General features: G+C 42.1%; 8 non-coding genes across 8 annotated transcripts; all 8 read left to right on the top strand.

Moving 5' to 3' along the window:
• The first annotated feature begins 9,850 nt into the window (after window positions 1–9,850).
• On the top strand, window positions 9,851–10,014 carry LOC134988425 (U1 spliceosomal RNA). The gene has a single exon (XR_010193898.1). It is a non-coding gene; the product is annotated as a U1 spliceosomal RNA (small nuclear RNA).
• Window positions 10,015–10,166: 152 nt separating this feature from the next.
• Window positions 10,167–10,329, top strand: LOC134988435 (U1 spliceosomal RNA). The gene has a single exon (XR_010193908.1). It is a non-coding gene; the product is annotated as a U1 spliceosomal RNA (small nuclear RNA).
• A 673-nt stretch (window positions 10,330–11,002) lies between these two features.
• LOC134988418 (U1 spliceosomal RNA) lies at window positions 11,003–11,166 on the top strand. The gene has a single exon (XR_010193892.1). It is a non-coding gene; the product is annotated as a U1 spliceosomal RNA (small nuclear RNA).
• A 152-nt stretch (window positions 11,167–11,318) lies between these two features.
• On the top strand, window positions 11,319–11,481 carry LOC134988443 (U1 spliceosomal RNA). Its single transcript, XR_010193917.1, has one exon. It is a non-coding gene; the product is annotated as a U1 spliceosomal RNA (small nuclear RNA).
• A 671-nt stretch (window positions 11,482–12,152) lies between these two features.
• LOC134988427 (U1 spliceosomal RNA) lies at window positions 12,153–12,316 on the top strand. The gene has a single exon (XR_010193900.1). It is a non-coding gene; the product is annotated as a U1 spliceosomal RNA (small nuclear RNA).
• Window positions 12,317–12,468: 152 nt separating this feature from the next.
• LOC134988441 (U1 spliceosomal RNA) lies at window positions 12,469–12,631 on the top strand. The gene has a single exon (XR_010193915.1). It is a non-coding gene; the product is annotated as a U1 spliceosomal RNA (small nuclear RNA).
• Window positions 12,632–13,301: 670 nt separating this feature from the next.
• On the top strand, window positions 13,302–13,465 carry LOC134988420 (U1 spliceosomal RNA). The gene has a single exon (XR_010193894.1). It is a non-coding gene; the product is annotated as a U1 spliceosomal RNA (small nuclear RNA).
• Window positions 13,466–13,617: 152 nt separating this feature from the next.
• LOC134988438 (U1 spliceosomal RNA) lies at window positions 13,618–13,776 on the top strand. Its single transcript, XR_010193911.1, has one exon. It is a non-coding gene; the product is annotated as a U1 spliceosomal RNA (small nuclear RNA).
• Window positions 13,777–20,455: the final 6,679 nt, after the last annotated feature.

Below are 20,455 nucleotides of genomic sequence, written 5' to 3'. Positions count from 1 at the left end.
GTCGTTTGGTTCCCTGGAGTCCTGACTGATCACCGTTTTATATCCAGTGGTGTTCGTGAGTTGCGGCTCTGCCGTGTGTTGCGGCTCAGCCGCTTTACCTTTTATATTTTGTGTTTGGAGCATTTGCGGAGGGTTCCGCTTCCACAAGTCCTCTCTGGTACTCGGCGGTGCCGGGTAGGAGAATTGGACAAGTGGATATTTTGGTTGTCCTTTTTCCTGGCGGTTTCTCAGCACATATTATAGTTTTGAGTTTGCTTAGCCCCTGGCCTGGTTGTTTAGTTAGAGGGCCTCTTGTTATCACCCTGTCTCGGGTTTCCCTTTGTCTCTCATTAAGACCGGGGGGCATCGAAGTTGGGCAGACATAATCCGCCCTTCAAACGCGGTTGCCAAGGGCTCAAGAAACCATAGTCTCGCAGGGGATTTCTGACAACACGGGTGAGACAACAGAGTTAGGGCGCCAAGGGCTATTTTCCTGTCCTGCTCCCTTCCCCAGCATTCCGTTCCAGTGCTCCGGTCCTTGCCATAAGATCTTCTCTGACCAGAGTGCTGGAATCATAACACATACTGGACACAGAAGAGGTTTTCTTCCACTGGAAAGGCTATGGAGATCCAGAGTCTGGTCAAACAAATTCTGAAACCAGCAAGAGTGTTAATCCATCAATGCATTCAGTTGCTGGGGAAGATGGTTGTGGCCTACGAGACCATTCAGTTTGGCAGGTTCCATGCCAGAGTGTTCCAGTGGGACCTGTTGGACAATTGGTCCGGATCCCACCTACACATGCACCGGAGGATAATCCTGTCTTCCAAGACCAGAATCTCACTCCATTGGTGGCTGCACAGTTCTCACCTCCTAGAGGGGCGATGGTTCGGGATCCAGGACTGGATCCTAGGGACCACAGATGCAACCCTCCGAGGCTGGGGAGCAGTCACACAGGGGGAAAACAAGTGTCCTTCGTTTGGGAGAAAAATGCAATGGTACAAGACAGCTTTTCCTTGCCAATATCTCTCTTTTGCAAAGAGCTGCGCATTGGAAAATTCATAGCTATGCCGTGTAGATGATGGTCTAACAGGAGGCTTTAAAATTTTCTTTCTAGTGTCCTTCGTTTGGGTGAAAAATGCAATGGTACAAGACAGCTTTTCCTTGCCAATATCTCTCTTTTGCAAAGAGCTGCGCATTGGAAAATTCAGGGCTATGTCGTGTATATGATGGCCTAACAGGAGGCTTTAAAATTTTCTTTCTAGTGTCCTTCGTTTGGGAGAAAAATGCAAAGGTACAAGACAGGTTTTCCTTGCCAATATCTCTCTTTTGCAAAGAGCTGCGCATTGGAAAATTCCGGGCTATGTCGTGTAGATGATTGCCTAACAGGAGGCTTTAAAATTTTAATTCTAGTGTCCTTCGTTTGGGAGAAAAATGCAAAGGTACAAGACAGCTTTTCCTTGCCAATATCTCTCTTTTGCAAAGAGCTGCGCATTGGAAAATTCAGAGCTATGTCGTGTAGATGATGGCCTAACAGGAGGCTTTAAAATTATCTTTCTAGTGTCCTTCGTTTGGGAGAAAAATGCAAAGGTACAAGACAGCTTTTCCTTGCCAATATCTCTCTTTTGCAAAGAGCTGCGCATTGGAAAATTCAGGGCTATGTCGTGTAGATGATGGCCTAACAGGAGGCCATCATCTACACGACATAGCCCTGAATTTTCCAATGCGCAGCTCTTTGCAAAAGAGAGATATTGGCAAGGAAAAGCTGTCTTGTACCTTTGCATTTTTCTCCCAAACGAAGGACACTAGAATTAAAATTTTAAAGCCTCCTGTTAGGCCATCATCTACACGACATAGCCCTGAATTTTCCAATGCGCAGCTCTTTGCAAAAGAGAGATATTGGCAAGGAAAAGCTGTCTTGTACCTTTGCATTTTTCTCCCAAACGAAGGACACTAGAAAGATAATTTTAAAGCCTCCTGTTAGGCCATCATCTACACGACATAGCCCTGAATTTTCCAATGCGCAGCTCTTTGCAAAAGAGAGATATTGGCAAGGAAAAGCTGTCTTGTACCTTTGCATTTTTCTCCCAAACGAAGGACACTAGAAAGAAAATTTTAAAGCCTCCTGTTAGGCCATCATCTACACGACATAGCCCTGAATTTTCCAATGCGCAGCTCTTTGCAAAAGAGAGATATTGGCAAGGAAAAGCTGTCTTGTACCTTTGCATTTTTCTCCCAAACGAAGGTCACTAGAAAGAAAATTTTAAAGCCTCCTGTTAGGCCATCATCTACACGACATAGCCCTGAATTTTCCAATGCGCAGCTCTTTGCAAAAGAGAGATATTGGCAAGGAAAAGCTGTCTTGTACCTTTGCATTTTTCTCCCAAACGAAGGACACTAGAATTAAAATTTTAAAGCCTCCTGTTAGGCCATCATCTACACGACATAGCCCTGAATTTTCCAATGCGCAGCTCTTTGCAAAAGAGAGATATTGGCAAGGAAAAGCTGTCTTGTACCTTTGCATTTTTCTTCCAAACGAAGGACACTAGAAAGAAAATTTTAAAGCCTCCTGTTAGGCCATCATCTACACGACATAGCCCTGAATTTTCCAATGCGCAGCTCTTTGCAAAAGAGAGATATTGGCAAGGAAAAGCTGTCTTGTACCTTTGCATTTTTCTCCCAAACGAAGGACACTAGAATTAAAATTTTAAAGCCTCCTGTTAGTGCTTTATCTACAAGGCATAGCCCTGAATTTTCCAATGCGTAGCTCTTTGCAATAGAGAGATATTGGCAAGGAAAAGCTGTCTTGTACCTTTGCATTTTTCTCCCAAACGAAGGACACTAGAATTAAAATTTTAAAGCCTCCTGTTAGGCCATCATCTACACGACATAGCCCTGAATTTTCCAATGCGCAGCTCTTTGCAAAAGAGAGATATTGGCAAGGAAAAGCTGTCTTGTACCTTTGCATTTTTCTCCCAAACGAAGGACACTAGAATTAAAATTTTAAAGCCTCCTGTTAGGCCATCATCTACACGACATAGCCCTGAATTTTCCAATGCGCAGCTCTTTGCAAAAGAGAGATATTGGCAAGGAAAAGCTGTCTTGTACCTTTGCATTTTTCTCCCAAACGAAGGACACTAGAATTAAAATTTTAAAGCCTCCTGTTAGGCCATCATCTACACGACATAGCCCTGAATTTTCCAATGCGCAGCTCTTTGCAAAAGAGAGATATTGGCAAGGAAAAGCTGTCTTGTACCTTTGCATTTTTCTCCCAAACGAAGGACACTAGAAATAAAATTTTAAAGCCTCCTGTTAGGCCATCATCTACACGACATAGCCCTGAATTTTCCAATGCGCAGCTCTTTGCAAAAGAGAGATATTGGCAAGGAAAAGCTGTCTTGTACCTTTGCATTTTTCTCCCAAACGAAGGACACTAGAAAGATAATTTTAAAGCCTCCTGTTAGGCCATCATCTACACGACATAGCCCTGAATTTTCCAATGCGCAGCTCTTTGCAAAAGAGAGATATTGGCAAGGAAAAGCTGTCTTGTACCTTTGCATTTTTCTCCCAAACGAAGGACACTAGAAAGAAAATTTTAAAGCCTCCTGTTAGGCCATCATCTACACGACATAGCCCTGAATTTTCCAATGCGCAGCTCTTTGCAAAAGAGATATTGGCAAGGAAAAGCTGTCTTGTACCTTTGCATTTTTCTCCCAAACGAAGGACACTAGAATTAAAATTTTAAAGCCTCCTGTTAGAACATCATCTACACGACATAGCCCTGAATTTTCCAATGCGCAGCTCTTTGCAAAAGAGAGATATTGGCAAGGAAAAGCTGTCTTGTACCTTTGCATTTTTCTCCCAAACGAAGGACACTAGAATTAAAATTTTAAAGCCTCCTGTTAGGCCATCATCTACACGACATAGCCCTGAATTTTCCAATGCGCAGCTCTTTGCAAAAGAGAGATATTGGCAAGGAAAAGCTGTCTTGTACCTTTGCATTTTTCTCCCAAACGAAGGACACTAGAAAGATAATTTTAAAGCCTCCTGTTAGGCCATCATCTACACGACATAGCCCTGAATTTTCCAATGCGCAGCTCTTTGCAAAAGAGAGATATTGGCAAGGAAAAGCTGTCTTGTACCTTTGCATTTTTCTCCCAAACGAAGGACACTAGAAAGAAAATTTTAAAGCCTCCTGTTAGGCCATCATCTACACGACATAGCCCTGAATTTTCCAATGCGCAGCTCTTTGCAAAAGAGAGATATTGGCAAGGAAAAGCTGTCTTGTACCTTTGCATTTTTCTCCCAAACGAAGGTCACTAGAAAGAAACAAACCAGGCCTAAAATCAGGTGATATTGGGCATATACAGTGTGGTGTGGCTGTAGATGAGCTTAGTGGTTTCTGTTAGAGTTCTTCTACTTCTAACTACTCGTACATAAATGAGTAAGCAGCCGATTTATTAAACCTGGTGAAATGATAATTTGCATGGTGATAAAGTACCAGCCAATCAGCTCCTAATTGCCATGTCACAGGCTGGGTTTGAAAAATGACAGTTAGGAGCTGACTGGCTGGTACTTTATCACCTTGCACTTTATCAGTTCACCAGGCTTAATAGATCTGCCCCAATGTTTCAAAATGGAATGTATCAAGAGAACGGTGTTAGTATTGTAAAAATACACACAGCTCCTGGTATTTCCTTGTGGTCTCCCATCCAAGTACTAAAACCAGGACCAACACTGCTCAGCTTCCATGATCAGGAGAGATTGGGCAAATCCAGTGTGCTGTGGCTGTAGATGAGCTGGTGGTTTCTGTTACAGCTCTTCTACTTCTAACTTCTGGTACATAAAAGAATACATGTAAAAATTAAATGTACCAAGAAAATGGTGTTGGTAGTTTAAAAACACCTAAAGAATCTGATACTACCAAGCAGTCTCCCATCCATGTATTAACAAAGTCCAATACTGCTTTGCTTCAAAAATCAAATGAGATTGGGCATATCCAGTGTGGTGTGGCTTTAGATAAGCTTTGTGGTTTCTGTTAGAGCTCTTCTACTTCTAACTACTGGTACATTAACGAATATGTATAACAGGCATGTCCAAACTGCGGCCCTCCAGCTGTTGAGAAACTACTCATCCCAGCATGCCCTGACGCAGCTTTAGCATTCCCTGACAGCAAAACTGTGTCTGGGCATGCTGGGATATGTAGTTTCACAACAGCTGGAGGGCCGCAGTTTGGACATGCCTGATGTATAAGGTTGTAGTTTATCCAATATGCCTTTACTACCTTACCTTTCAACCCCCCCTCCCTCCCCTCTTCTCCTTATAACTTCCTTAGTTCTCTCCTCCTCGTGTGTGCGTTATTTGTTTTCTCATACGTCCTAGAGGATGCTGGGGTCACATTAAGAACCATGGGGTATAGACGGGATCCGCAGGAGACATGGGCACTTTAAGACTTTCAAAGGGTGTGAACTGTCTCCTCCCTCTATGCCCCTCCTCCAGACTCCAGTTTTAGTATTGTGCGCAGTGATACTGGATGCACTACAGAGGAGCTCTACTGAGTTTCTCTGAAAAGACTAGTTAGTTTTTTTTATTTTCAGGGAGGCTGCTGGCAACAGTCTCCCTGCTTCGTTGGACTTAGGGGAGAGAAGTATGACCAACTTCTAGTGAGTTCAATGGCTCTGCTTCAGGCTGACAGGACACCATTAGCTCCTGAGGGTGCTGATCGCTGGGTACGCCTAGATGCACACTCCCGCAGCCTGCCGTCACCCCCTTACAGAGCCAGAAGACAGGTGAGTAGCAGAAGAACAGAAGACTTCTTCTTCAGTGACGGCATTCTGAGGTACCGAGCAGCGAGCGGAACGCTGCGCGCCATGCTCACACACAAACACAGGCACTGCAGGGTGCAGGGCACGGGGGGGGGGCACCCTGGGCAGCATAAATTCCTCACAAAAGGCTGGAAAAAGTGGACATTAGTGCCTGGGCACTGTCCTTACCCCAATAGCGTAATTAATTATTTCTGAGCGGGACAGATACGCGCCATTACAGCGGCGGGGCTTCTTCCTCACCTCACCAGAACATCTTTAGAGCATTACAAGTCTATCACTATAGAGTTTATTATTTCCCAGACTGTGTACTTTTGGCGCTGGATTGTGAGCTGAAAAATCCTCTGTGTCCCTCTGACAGATTTACTGACGGTCTGTCCCCCATAAGCCGGTGTGTCTGTGGGTACTTGGTATATGTGTGTCAACATGTCGGTGGCTGAATGTTTTTCCCAAGAGGAAACTATATTAGGAATGCAGACATATGATGGTGGCCCTGTTGGCACCACCAATAACTGACTGGGTAAATGTTTCAGTAATATCAGAGTAAGGTTGGATAAATCTGTGTCCCAGACACAGACGTAGAGAATAGATGTGATATTCATGGCTATGTTTCTTTTCCCTCAGGCCCCGCTGGGTCGCAAAAATGTTATTTTGCCCAGTTACTACACACTGATACTGACACGGATACTGATACTTATGTCGACCATAATGTTTCCTGATTAGATCCAATATTGGCAAGGAGCATTCAGTACATGATTGTGGATATTAAGGACATATTAAAATCACTGAAGACCCTGCTGTTCCTGACAAAGGGGTCTATATGTATGTATATATAGATATATAATGAAAGCTGATGTAACGTTCCTCCATCTCTGTTTGAGAAAGTCTGGGCCAGCTCGACAAGATGGTTTCAAATCCCCAAAAGGATTCTGGTTGTTTATTCATTTCCCGCCGCGGACAGAATAAAGTGGGAGTCACCCCCTGTTCTGCACGGGGCCCTGTCACAAATCCAGCGGATCGTATGCAGGAAGCTACATTATTTCTAGTTATGTAACCACGGGTACATTACTTAGACCTGCCATTACATGTGCATGGGTGAGTAGTAGTATTCAAGAATTGGTCGAATACCTTGTCATCCGATATAGATACCCTGGAGAGATGGGATACTCCTTACGTTGTATCATATCAAGGACACTGCAGCATACTTACGTGAGACTGCAAGGGATATAGGACTCTTGAGTTCACGGGCCAATTTCATGGCAGTGTCGAATAGGAGGGCATTGTGGATTCACCAAGAGAATGCTGATGCTGACTCCAAGAAGAAAGGGAGTCTCTTCCCTATGAAGGTGAAGCCTTGTTTGGTGACTGCCTAGTTAATTTGATCTCGGCAGCTCCCGCAGGTAAGTCAACCTTCTTGCCCTATGTTCCCTCCCAACGGATGAAGACGCATCATTCTCTGATGCAGTCATTTCGGCCCAATAGATATGCAAGAAGTTAAGATTCCCCTTTCTTTGCAGGTAGAGGAAGGAGAAGAGAGAAGAGGTCTGTATCCTCTTCAAGATCGCAGGAGCAGAGATCATCCTCTGCTTCTGCCAAATCCACTGCATGACGCTGGGGCTCTCTTGCAGGAGCCCGCACCAGTGGGGGCACGTCTAAAACTCTTCAGTCAGTTCTGGATTCATTCGGACATGGACTCGTGTGTTTTACAAATAGTGTCCCAAGGGTACAAACTGGGGTTTCAAGATGTTCCCCCTCACCGATTGTTCAAACATTAAGTTACTGTGCTATTCCTGGGTTATATAGCGCTGGGGTATGTGCTGGCATACTCTCTCTCTGTCTCTCCAAAGGGCCTTGTGGGGAAAATGTCTTCAGTATTGGCAAGGAAAAGCTGTCTTGTACCTTTGCATTTTTCTCCCAAACGAAGGACACTAGAAAGAAAATTTTAAAGCCTCCTGTTAGGCCATCATCTACACGACATAGCCCTGAATTTTCCAATGCGTAGCTCTTTGCAAAAGAGAGATATTGGCAAGGAAAAGCTGTCTTGTACCTTTGCATTTTTCTCCCAAACGAAGGACACTAGAAAGAGAATTTTAAAGCCTCCTGTTAGGCCATCATCTACACGACATAGCCCTGAATTTTCCAATGCGCAGCTCTTTGCAAAAGAGAGATATTGGCAAGGAAAAGCTGTCTTGTACCATTGCATTTTTCTCCCAAACGAAGGACACTAGAAAGAAAATTTTAAAGCCTCCTGTTAGGCCATCATCTACACGACATAGCCCTAAATTTTCCAATGCGTAGCTCTTTGCAAAAGAGAGATATTGGCAAGGAAAAGCTGTCTTGTACCTTTGCATTTTTCTCCGAAACGAAGGACACTAGAAAGAAAATTTTAAAGCCTCCTGTTAGGCCATCATCTACACGACATAGCCCTGAATTTTCCAATGCGCAGCTCTTTGCAAAAGAGAGATATTGGCAAGGAAAAGCTGTCTTGTACCTTTGCATTTTTCTCCCAAACGAAGGTCACTAGAAAGAAAATTTTAAAGCCTCCTGTTAGGCCATCATCTACACGACATAGCCCTGAATTTTCCAATGCGTAGCTCTTTGCAAAAGAGAGATATTGGCAAGGAAAAGCTGTCTTGTACCTTTGCATTTTTCTCCCAAACGAAGGACACTAGAAAGAAAATTTTAAAGCCTCCTGTTAGGCCATCATCTACACGACATAGCCCTGAATTTTCCAATGCGCAGCTCTTTGCAAAAGAGAGATATTGGCAAGGAAAAGCTGTCTTGTACCATTGCATTTTTCTCCCAAACGAAGGACACTAGAAAGAACATTTTAAAGCCTCCTGTTAGGCCATCATCTACACGACATAGCCCTGAATTTTCCAATGCGCAGCTCTTTGCAAAAGAGAGATATTGGCAAGGAAAAGCTGTCTTGTACCTTTGCATTTTTCTCCCAAACGAAGGTCACTAGAAAGAAAATTTTAAAGCCTCCTGTTAGGCCATCATCTACACGACATAGCCCTGAATTTTCCAATGCGTAGCTCTTTGCAAAAGAGAGATATTGGCAAGGAAAAGCTGTCTTGTACCTTTGCATTTTTCTCCCAAACGAAGGACACTAGAAAGAAAATTTTAAAGCCTCCTGTTAGGCCATCATCTACACGACATAGCCCTGAATTTTCCAATGCGCAGCTCTTTGCAAAAGAGAGATATTGGCAAGGAAAAGCTGTCTTGTACCTTTGCATTTTTCTCCCAAACGAAGGACACTAGAAAGAAAATTTTAAAGCCTCCTGTTAGGCCATCATCTACACGACATAGCCCTGAATTTTCCAATACTTGACTGCATAATTTGTGTTTCCCCTGGTCGGCTCTCATATAATTCAGATCTCTTTGTCTCAGGTCTCTCTCCAGCCTAGTTTGCTGTCTGTTTCCACTTCTCTTTTCTTGAGCCGCTCCCTTCTATGCCCTTGCGCACTATCCTGACTTCTCCCGTCTGCTTACTTTGTGCCTTCCAACGCACAATGCGAACTACAGGTAGTGCTGCAGGGCCCACACCCTTTTATTTGCCTTACAGAGCAGCTCTGGAGCTGTTACAGTGCCCAGCTGCTGCAAGAAATCAGCTTGAATGCTTCAGGGGCTGGGGCATAGCCAACATGAGCCCCACACCGAATGAGGGTGCAGGTGTTTAATGCGAACTAGGGGTCATCCAAGCGCCGCAAAAGGCCGCCATGCCCTGCACGCCCCTTTTCTCTTTTCATATGCAGATGAGGGTTGAAGCCAACTTTGACCCACTGCTTGGATGACATCACCATATGCAAATCCATCTGCTGCAGGCCTTCCCCCAGGAATGCTTGTACTAGTTGTTGCATTTGGTTTGTTGTTTGGGGGTGCTTCAGTATTAGGCAGCCTTCTGCCCTCCCATGTTCATCTGAAAATATGTGTTCTCCCTGCAGTTGTTGTCCCCAGATGAGAGTTCCCTTGTGCTGCCTCAGTTGAATCTCCTTTACTTGACAGAGATGTGCCTGAGCAGCGGCCCTCCCCAGCCCTATCCCAAATCATACTTATTTTGCATAGGAGATACCATGGTCATGAAGATTGTTCTCCCAGGGTGAGGTTCATTCATTGCATTCTGGGTATGCTGACCCCTGTGATTTCCCCAAATGTGGGAAACTCGACTGCATTATTTGTGGTAGAGGGGGACTATGTTTGTGCTTTCCTCTGGTCAGCTCTGGTAAAAGTCAGATTTATTTGTCTCAGATCTTCCTCTAGCCTTGTTCCTCTTTCAAGAGTTCCCTTGTGCTGCCTCAGTTGGATCTCCTTCACTTGACAGGGGGGTGCCCGAGCAGCGACCCTCCCCAGCTCTAGCCCAACTCCTACTTACCTGCCAGGTGAGATACTATGATCATGAAGGTGCTTCTCCCAGGGCAAGGCTCACCCATTGCACTCTGGGTGTGCTGCTCCTGCAATTTCCCCAAATGTGGGACACTTGACTGCATAATTTGTGTTTCCCCTGGTCGGCTCTCGTATAATTCAGATCTCTTTGTCTCAGGTCTCTCTCCAGCCTAGTTTGCTGTCTGTTTCCACTTCTCTTTTCTTGAGCCGCTCCCTTCTATGCCCTTGCGCACTATCCTGACTTCTCCCGTCTGCTTACTTTGTGCCTTCCAATGCACAATGCAAACTACAGGTAGTGCTGCAGGGCCCACACCCTTTTACTTGCCTTACAGAGCAGCTCTGGAGCTGTTACAGTGCCCAGCTGCTGTAAGAAATCAGCTTGAATGCTTCAGGGGCTGGGGCATAGCCAACATGAGCCCCACACCGAAGGAGGGTGGAGGTGTTTAATGCGAACTAGGGGTCATCCAAGCGCCGCAAAAGGCCGCCATGCCCTGCACGCCCCTTTTCTCTTTTTTGATATGCAGACGAGGGTTGAAGCCAACTTTGACCCACTGCTTGGATGGCATTACCATATGCAAATCAATCTGCTGCAGGCCTTCCCCCAGGAATGCTTGCACTAGTTGTTGCATTTGGTTTGTTGTTTGGGGGTGCTTCAGTATTAGGCAGCCTTCTGCCCTCCCATGTTCATCTGAAAATATGTGTTCTCCCTGCAGTTGTTGTCCCCAGATGAGAGTTCCCTTGTGCTGCCTCAGTTGAATCTCCTTTACTTGACAGAGATGAGCCTGAGCAGCGGCCCTCCCCAGCCCTATCCCAAATCATACTTATTTTGCATAGGAGATACCATGGTCATGAAGATTGTTCTCCCAGGGTGAGGTTCATTCATTGCATTCTGGGTATGCTGACCCCTGTGATTTCCCCAAATGTGGGAAACTCGACTGCATTATTTGTGGTAGTGGGGGACTGTGTTTGTGCTTTCTTCTGGTCAACTCTGGTAAAAGTCAGATTTCTTTGTCTCAGATCTTCCTCTAGCCTTGTTCTTCTTTCGAGAGTTCCCTTGTGCTGCCTCAGTTGGATCTCCTTCACTTGACAGGGGGGTGCACGAGCAGCGACCCTCCCCAGCTCTAGCCCAACTCCTATTTACCTGCCAGGTGAGATACTATGATAAGGAAGGTGCTTCTCCCAGGGCAAGGCTCACCCATTGCACTTTGGGTGTGCTGCTCCTGCGATTTCCCCAAATGTGGGACACTTGACTGCATAATTTGTGTTTCCTCTGGTCGGCTCTCATATAATTCAGATCTCTTTGTCTCAGGTCTTTCTCCAGCCTAGTTTGCTGTCTGTTTCCACTTCTCTTTTCTTGAGCCGCTCCCTTCTATGCCCTTGCGCACTATCCTGACCTCTCCCGTCTGCTTACTTTGTGCCTTCCAACGCACAATGCATACTACAGGTAGTGCTGCAGGGCCCACACCCTTTTACATGCTTTACAGAGCAGCTCTGGAGCTGTTACAGTGCCCAGCTGCTGCAAGAAATCATCTTGAATGCTTCAGGGGCTGGGGCATAGCCAACATGAGCCCCACACCGAAGGATGGTGGAGATGTTTAATGCGAATTAGGGGTCATCCAAGCGCCACAAAAGGACGCCATGCCCTGCACATCCCTTTTTTCTTTTCATATGCAGACGAGGGTTGAAGCCAACTTTGACCCACTGCTTGGATGACATCACCATATGCAAATCCATCTGCTGCAGGCCTTCCCCCAGGAATGCTTGCACTAGTTGTTGCATTTGGTTTGTTGTTTGGGGGTGCTTCAGTATTAGGCAGCCTTCTGCCCTCCCATGTTCATCTGAAAATATGTGTTCTCCCTGCAGTTGTTGTCCCCAGATGAGAGTTCCCTTGTGCTGCCTCAGTTGAATCTCCTTTACTTGACAGAGATGTGCCTGAGCAGCGGCCCTCCCCAGCCCTATCCCAAATCATACTTATTTTGCATAGGAGATACCATGGTCATGAAGATTGTTCTCCCAGGGTGAGGTTCATTCATTGCATTCTGGGTATGCTGACCCCTGTGATTTCACCAAATGTGGGAAACTCAACTGCATTATTTGTGGTAGTGGGGGACTGTGTTTGTGCTTTCTTCTGGTCAACTCTGGTAAAAATCAGATTTCTTTGTCTCAGATCTTCCTCTAGCCTTGTTCCTCTTTCGAGAGTTCCCTTGTGCTGCCTCAGTTGGATCTCCTTCACTTGACAGGGGGGTACCCGAGCAGCGACCCTTCGCAGCTCTAGCCCAACTCCTACTTACCTGCCAGGTGAGATACTATGATCATGTAGGTGCTTCTCCCAGGGCAAGGCTCACCCATTGCACTCTGGGTGTGCTGCCCCTGTGATTTCCCCAAATGTGGGAAACTTGACTGCATAATTTGTGTTTCCCCTGGTCGGCTCTCGTATAATTCAGATCTCTTTGTCTCAGGTCTCTCTCCAGCCTAGTTTGCTGTCTGTTTCCACTTCTCTTTTCTTGAGCCGCTCCCTTCTATGCCCTTGCGCACTATCCTGACATCTCCCGTCTGCTTACTTGTGCCTTCCAACGCACAATGCATACTACAGGTAGTGCTGCAGGGCCCACACCCTTTTACATGCCTTACAGAACAGCTCTGGAGCTGTTACAGTGCCCAGCTGCTGCAAGAAATCATCTTGAATGCTTCAGGGGCTGGGGCATAGCCAACATGAGACCCACACCGAAGGAGGGTGGAGATGTTTAATGTGAATTAGGGGTCATCCAAGCGCCACAAAAGGACGCCATGCCCTGCACATCCCTTTTTTCTTTTCATATGCAGACGAGGGTTGAAGCCAACTTTGACCCACTGCTTGGATGACATCACCATATGCAAATCCATCTGCTGTAGGCCTTCCCCCAGGAATGCTTGTACTAGTTGTTGCATTTGGTTTGTTGTTTGGGGGTGCTTCAGTATTAGGCAGCCTTCTGCCCTCCCATGTTCATCTGAAAATATGTGTTCTCCCAGCAGTTGTTGTCCCCAGATGAGAGTTCCCTTGTGCTGCCTCAGTTGAATCTCCTTTACTTGACAGAGATGTGCCTGAGCAGCGGCCCTCCCCAGCTCTATCCCAAATCATACTTATTTTGCATAGGAGATACCATGGTCATGAAGATTGTTCTCCCAGGGTGAGGTTCATTCATTGCATTCTGGGTATGCTGACTCCTATGATTTCCCCAAATGTGGGAAACTCGACTGCATTATTTGTGGTAGTGGGGGACTGTGTTTGTGCTTTCCTCTGGTCAGCTCTGGTAAAAGTCAGATTTATTTGTCTCAGATCTTCCTCTAGCCTTGTTCTTCTTTCGAGAGTTCCCTTGTGCTGCCTCAGTTGGATCTCCTTCACTTGACAGGGGGGTGCCCGAGCATCGACCCTCCCCAGCTCAAGCCCAACTCCTACTTACCTGCCAGGTGAGATACTATGATCATGAAGGTGCTTCTCCCAGGGCAAGGCTCACCCATTGCACTCTGGGTGTGCTGCTCCTGCGATTTCCCCAAATGTGGGAAACTTGACTGCATAATTTGTTTTCTTTCAAAAATCCACTTAATTTTCTTTACCCTATTATTAAAATGGTAATTGACAAAAACAAACTACATTGTCACCAGAAGAGCAATACAAAATGTACAAGTGATATATTAAAATCATCTTTCCAGCTTGAATTTCAATGATGCATTAGGGCAACGATTTTGTGAGAAACATCTTCACCCTTAAATAAAGATTTTCTTAATTCCTTACCTGTGTGATAATTAGATATCACCTTGTTTTCGCATTAAACAGACTTCCACATGAGAAAACAGCAAGGATGCAGTGGCGTTAATGTTTCCTGGTGTCAACTTGTATTATTTCAGTAGACATTGAAATGAGGATGCATCTTGCTGCCTTTCCAATGAAGCAAGTTTAATTTAGTAATAGGTGAAAAACCATCCTTACAAAGGTGTTAATCAGAGACTTGGCTTTGTGGACACTTTTCAGAGAACAAATTTGTTAGCATAAAAATAAAGCCAGAAAATGAAGAGCTGTTTAATCACTCAATTGGATTTTTCTGCCAGCATATTTTTTTTCTCTGCAAACCACTGCTAAATTGTGCTTCCTAGCTGTTTTTATAAAATCAATGAATCAAATCTAACTCTGATTACATCAGAGAAGGCCAGGTACCCTACACAATAAGATGGGGTTTGAAATTTTGACTTGTCTACTTAAATATCACCAAAATCTGATCACAAGGTCAATTACGTCCCTGGGTGGGATTGAACCACCAACCTTTTGGTTAACAGCCGTACACACTAACTGATTGCGCCACAGAGACACTTTGCAAAAGTACTAACTGACAAATGCTAATAAGCATTCATCTAAAACGTTTCCTAGAAAAACTTAAAAAAGTCAATAATCTGGAGAGTTTTTGTAAGATGTTTCTTCTATCAACCAACGAAGAAACACATTGGTACTTTCCCATGATGAGTGAGTGCTTCAGGATCTCTTGCACTTACATGTGCAGCAGAGTACAGCAATGGAAGCATGCTGGGCCCATAACCCAGAGGTAGGCAGATTGAAACTATCCTCTGCTATATGCATTTTTTTTTGTTAATTAAAGTAATCCAAAACTGGGATTGATATTTTGGCTCTTTTATTTTTACTTAAAGTACAATAACTTTTACCATTTTAATTTGTTTTAATAGTATATTGACAGTATTGTTTTCTTTCAAAAATCCACTTAATTTTCTTTACCCTATTATTAAAATGGTAATTGACAAAAACAAACTACATTGTCACCAGAAGAGCAATACAAAATGTACAAGTGATATATTAAAATCATCTTTCCAGCTTGAATTTCAATGATGCATTGGGGCAACGATTTTGTGAGAAACATCTTCACCCTTAAATAAAGATTTTCTTAATTCCTTACCTGTGTGCTAATTAGATATCACCTTGTTTTCACATTAAACAGACTTCCACATGAGAAAGCAGCAAGGATGCAGTGGCGTTAATGTTTCCTGGTGTCAACCTGTATTATTTCAGTAGACATTGAAATGAGGATGCATCTTGCTGCCTTTCCAATGAAGCAAGTTTAATTTAGTAATAGGTGAAAAACCATCCCTACAAAGGTGTTAATCAGAGACTTTGCTTTGTGGACACTTTTCAGAGAACAAATTTGTTAGCATAAAAATAAAGCCAGAAAATGAAGAGCTGTTTAATCACTCAATTGGATTTTTCTGCCAGCATATTTCTTTTTCTCTGCAACCCACTGCTAAATTGTGCTTCCTAGCTGTTTTTATAAAATCACTGAATCAAATCTAACTCTGATTACATCAGAGAAGGCCAGGTACCCTACACAATAAGAGGGGGTTTGAAATTTTGACTTGTCTACTTAAAGATCACCAAAATCTGAACACAAGGTCAATTACGTCCCTGGGTGGGATTGAACCACCAACCTTTTGGTTAATAGCCTTACACACTAACCAATTGCGCCACAGAGACACTTTGCCAAAGTACATACTGACAAAATCTAATAAGCATTCATCTAGAACGTTTCCTAGAAAAACTTTAAAAAGTCAATAATCTGGAGAGTTTTTGTAAGATGTTTCTTCCATCAACCAATGAAGAAACACATTGGTACTTTCCCATGATGAGTGAGTGCTTCAGGATCTTTTGCACTTACATGTGCAGCAGAGTACTGCAATGGAAGCATGCTGGGCCCATAACCCAGAGGTAGGCAGATTGAAACTATCCTTTGCTATATGAATTTTTTTTGTTAATTAAAGTAATCCAAAACTGGGATTGATATTTTGGCTCTTTTATTTTTACTTAAAGTACAATAACTTTTACCATTTTAATTTGTTTTGACAGTATATTGACAGTATTGTTTTCTTTCAAAAATCCACTTAATTTTCTTTACCCTATTATTAAAATGGTAATTGACAAAAACAAACTACATTGTCACCAGAAGAGCAATACAAAATGTACAAGTGATATATTAAAATCATCTTTCCAGCTTGAATTTCAATGATGCATTAGGGCAACGATTTTGTGAGAAACATCTTCACCCTTAAATAAAGATTTTCTTAATTCCTTACCTGTGTGATAATTAGATATCACCTTGTTTTCACATTAAACAGACTTCCACATGAGAAAGCAGCAAGGATGCAGTGGCGTTAATGTTTCCTGGTGTCAACTTGTATTATTTCAGTAGACATTGAAATGAGGATGCATCTTGCTGCCTTTCCAATGAAGCAAGTTTAATTTAGTAATAGGTGAAAAACCATCCTTACAAAGGTGTTAATCAGAGACTTGGCTTTGTGGATACTTTTCAGAGAACAAATTTGTTAGCATAAAAATAAAGCCAGAAAATGAAGACCTGTTTAATCACTCAATTGGATTTTTCTGCCAGCATATTTTTTTTTCTCTGCAAACCACTGCTAAATTGTGCTTCCTAGCTGTTTTTATAAAATCAATGAATCAAATCTAACTCTGATTACATCAGAGAAGGCCAGGTACCCTACACAATAAGATGGGGTTTGAAATTTTGACTTGTCTACTTAAATATCACCAAAATCTGATCACAAGGTCAATTACGTCCCTGGGTGGGATTGAACCACCAACCTTTTGGTTAATAGCCTTACACACTAACCAATTGCGCCACAGAGACACTTTGCAAAAGTACATACTGACAAAGGCTTATAAGCATTCATCTAAAACGTTTCCTAGAAAAACTTTAAAAAGTCAATAATCTGGAGAGTTTTTGTAAGATGTTTCTTACATCAACCAATGAAGAAACACATTGGTACTTTCCCATGATGAGTGAGTGCTTCAGGATCTCTTGCACTTACATGTGCAGCAGAGTACTGCAATGGAAGCATGCTGGGCCCATAACCCAGAGGTAGGCAGATTGAAACTATCCTTTGCTATATGCATTTTTTTTGTTAATTAAAGTAATCCAAAACTGGGATTGATATTTTGGCTCTTTTATTTTTACTTAAAGTACAATAACTTTTACCATTTTAATTTGTTTTGATAGTATATTGACAGTATTGTTTTCTTTCAAAAATCCACTTAATTTTCTTTACCCTATTATTAAAAAAAATGGTAATTGACAAAAACAAACTACATTGTCACCAGAAGAGCAATACAAAATGTACAAGTGATATATTAAAATCATCTTTCCAGCTTGAATTTCAATGATGCATTGGGGCAACGATTTTGTGAGAAACATCTTCACCCTTAAATAAAGATTTTCTTAATTCCTTACCTGTGTGCTAATTAGATATCACCTTGTTTTCACATTAAACAGACTTCCACATGAGAAAGCAGCAAGGATGCAGTGGCGTTAATGTTTCCTGGTGTCAACCTGTATTATTTCAGTAGACATTGAAATGAGGATGCATCTTGCTGCCTTTCCAATGAAGCAAGTTTAATTTAGTAATAGGTGAAAAACCATCCCTACAAAGGTGTTAATCAGAGACTTGGCTTTGTGGACACTTTTCAGAGAACAAATTTGTTAGCATAAAAATAAAGCCAGAAAATGAAGAGCTGTTTAATCACTCAATTGTATTTTTTTGCCAGCATATTTTTTTTATCTGCAACCCACTGCTAAATTGTGCTTCCTAGCTGTTTTTTATAAAATCACTGAATCAAATCTAACTCTGATTACATCAGAGAAGGCCAGGTACCCTACACAATAAGAGGGGGTTTGAAATTTTGACTTGTCTACTTAAATATCACCAAAATCTGATCACAAGGTCAATTACATTCCTGGGTGGGATTGAACCACCAACCTTTTGTTAATAGCCTTACACACTAACCAATTGCGCCACAGAGACACTTTGCAAAAGTACATACTGACAAAGGCTAATAAGCATTCATCTAGAATGTTTCCTAGAAAAACTTTAAAAAGTCAATAATCTGGAGAGTTTTTGTAAGATGTTTCTTCCATCAACCAACGAAGAAACACATTGGTACTTTCCCATGATGAGTGAGTGCTTCAGGATCTCTTGCACTTACATGTGCAGCAGAGTACTGCAATGGAAGCATGCTGGGCCCATAACCCAGAGGTAGGCAGATTGAAATTATCCTTTGCTATATGCATTTTTTTTTGTTAATTAAAGTAATCCAAAACTGGGATTGATATTTTTGCTCTTTTATTTTTACTTAAAGTACAATAACTTTTACCATTTTAATTTGTTTTAATAGTATATTGACAGTATTGTTTTCTTTCAAAAATCCACTTAATTTTCTTTACCCTATTATTAAAATGGTAATTGACAAAAACAAACTACATTGTCACCAGAAGAGCAATACAAAATGTACAAGTGATATATTAAAATCATCTTTCCAGCTTGAATTTCAATGATGCATTGGGGCAACGATTTTGTGAGAAACATCTTCACCCTTAAATAAAGATTTTCTTAATTCCTTACCTGTGTGCTAATTAGATATCACCTTGTTTTCACATTAAACAGACTTCCACATGAGAAAGCAGCAAGGATGCAGTGGCGTTAATGTTTCCTGGTGTCAACCTGTATTATTTCAGTAGACATTGAAATGAGGATGCATCTTGCTGCCTTTCCAATGAAGCAAGTTTAATTTAGTAATAGGTGAAAAACCATCCCTACAAAGGTGTTAATCAGAGACTTGGCTTTGTGGACACTTTTCAGAGAACAAATTTGTTAGCATAAAAATAAACCAGAAAATGAAGAGCTGTTTAATCACTCAATTGGATTTTTTTGCCAGCATATTTTTTTTCTCTGCAACCCACTGCTAAATTGTGCTTCCTAGCTGTTTTTTATAAAACCACTGAATCAAATCTAACTCTGATAACATCAGAGAAGGCCAGGTACCCTACACAATAGATGGGGTTTGAAATTTTGACTTGTCTACTTAAATATCACCAAAATCTGATCACAAGGTCAATTACGTCGCTGGGTGGGATTGAACCACCAACCTTTTGGTTAATAGCCTTACACACTAACCAATTGCGCCACAGAGACACTTTGCAAAAGTACATACTGACAAAGGCTAATAAGCATTCATCTAGAACGTTTCCTAGAAAAACTTTAAAAAGTCAATAATCTGGAGAGTTTTTGTAAGATGTTTCTTCCATCAACCAATGAAGAAACACATTGGTACTTTCCCATGATGAGTGAGTGCTTCAGGATCTCTTGCACTTACATGTGCAGCAGAGTACTGCAATGGAAGCATGCTGGGCCCATAACCCAGAGGTAGGCAGATTGAAACTATCCTTTGCTATATGCATTTTTTTTGTTAATTAAAGTAATCCAAAACTGGGATTGATATTTTGGATCTTTTATTTTTACTTAAAGTACAATAACTTTTACCATTTTAATTTGTTTTGATAGTATATTGACAGTATTGTTTTCTTTCAAAAATCCACTTAATTTTCTTTACCCTATTATTAAAATGGTAATTGACAAAAACAAACTACATTGTCACCAGAAGAGCAATACAAAATGTACAAGTGATATATTAAAATCATCTTTCCAGCTTGAATTTCAATGATGCATTGGGGCAACGATTTTGTGAGAAACATCTTCACCCTTAAATAAAGATTTTCTTAATTCCTTACCTGTGTGCTAATTAGATATCACCTTGTTTTCACATTAAACAGACTTCCACATGAGAAAGCAGCAAGGATGCAGTGGCGTTAATGTTTCCTGGTGTCAACCTGTATTATTTCAGTAGACATTGAAATGAGGATGCATCTTGCTGCCTTTCCAATGAAGCAAGTTTAATTTAGTAATAGGTGAAAAACCATCCCTACAAAGGTGTTAATCAGAGACTTGGCTTTGTGGACACTTTTCAGAGAACAAATTTGTTAGCATAAAAATAAAGCCAGAAATGAAGAGCTGTTTAATCACTCAATTGGATTTTTTTGCCAGCATATTTCTTTTTCTCTGCAACCCACTGCTAAATTGTGCTTCCTAGCTGTTTTTATAAAATCACTGAATCAAATCTAACTCTGATTACATCAGAGAAGGCCAGGTACCCTACACAATAGATGGGGTTTGAAATTTTGACTTGTCTACTTAAATATCACCAAAATCTGATCACAAGGTCAATTACGTCCCTGGGTAGAATTTAACCACCAACCTTTTGGTTAATAGCCGTACACACTAACCAATTGCGCCACAGAGACACTTTGCAAAAAGTACATACTGACAAAGGCTAATAAGCATTCATCTAGAACGTTTCCTAGAAAAACTTTAAAACGTCAATAATCTG

This window comes from Pseudophryne corroboree, unplaced genomic scaffold (assembly GCF_028390025.1).
Source record: "Pseudophryne corroboree isolate aPseCor3 unplaced genomic scaffold, aPseCor3.hap2 scaffold_1062, whole genome shotgun sequence".
NCBI lineage: Eukaryota > Metazoa > Chordata > Amphibia > Anura > Myobatrachidae > Pseudophryne > Pseudophryne corroboree.
Note: the sequence above shows the minus strand (reverse complement) of the source record. Positions and strands in the feature narration are given on the sequence as shown.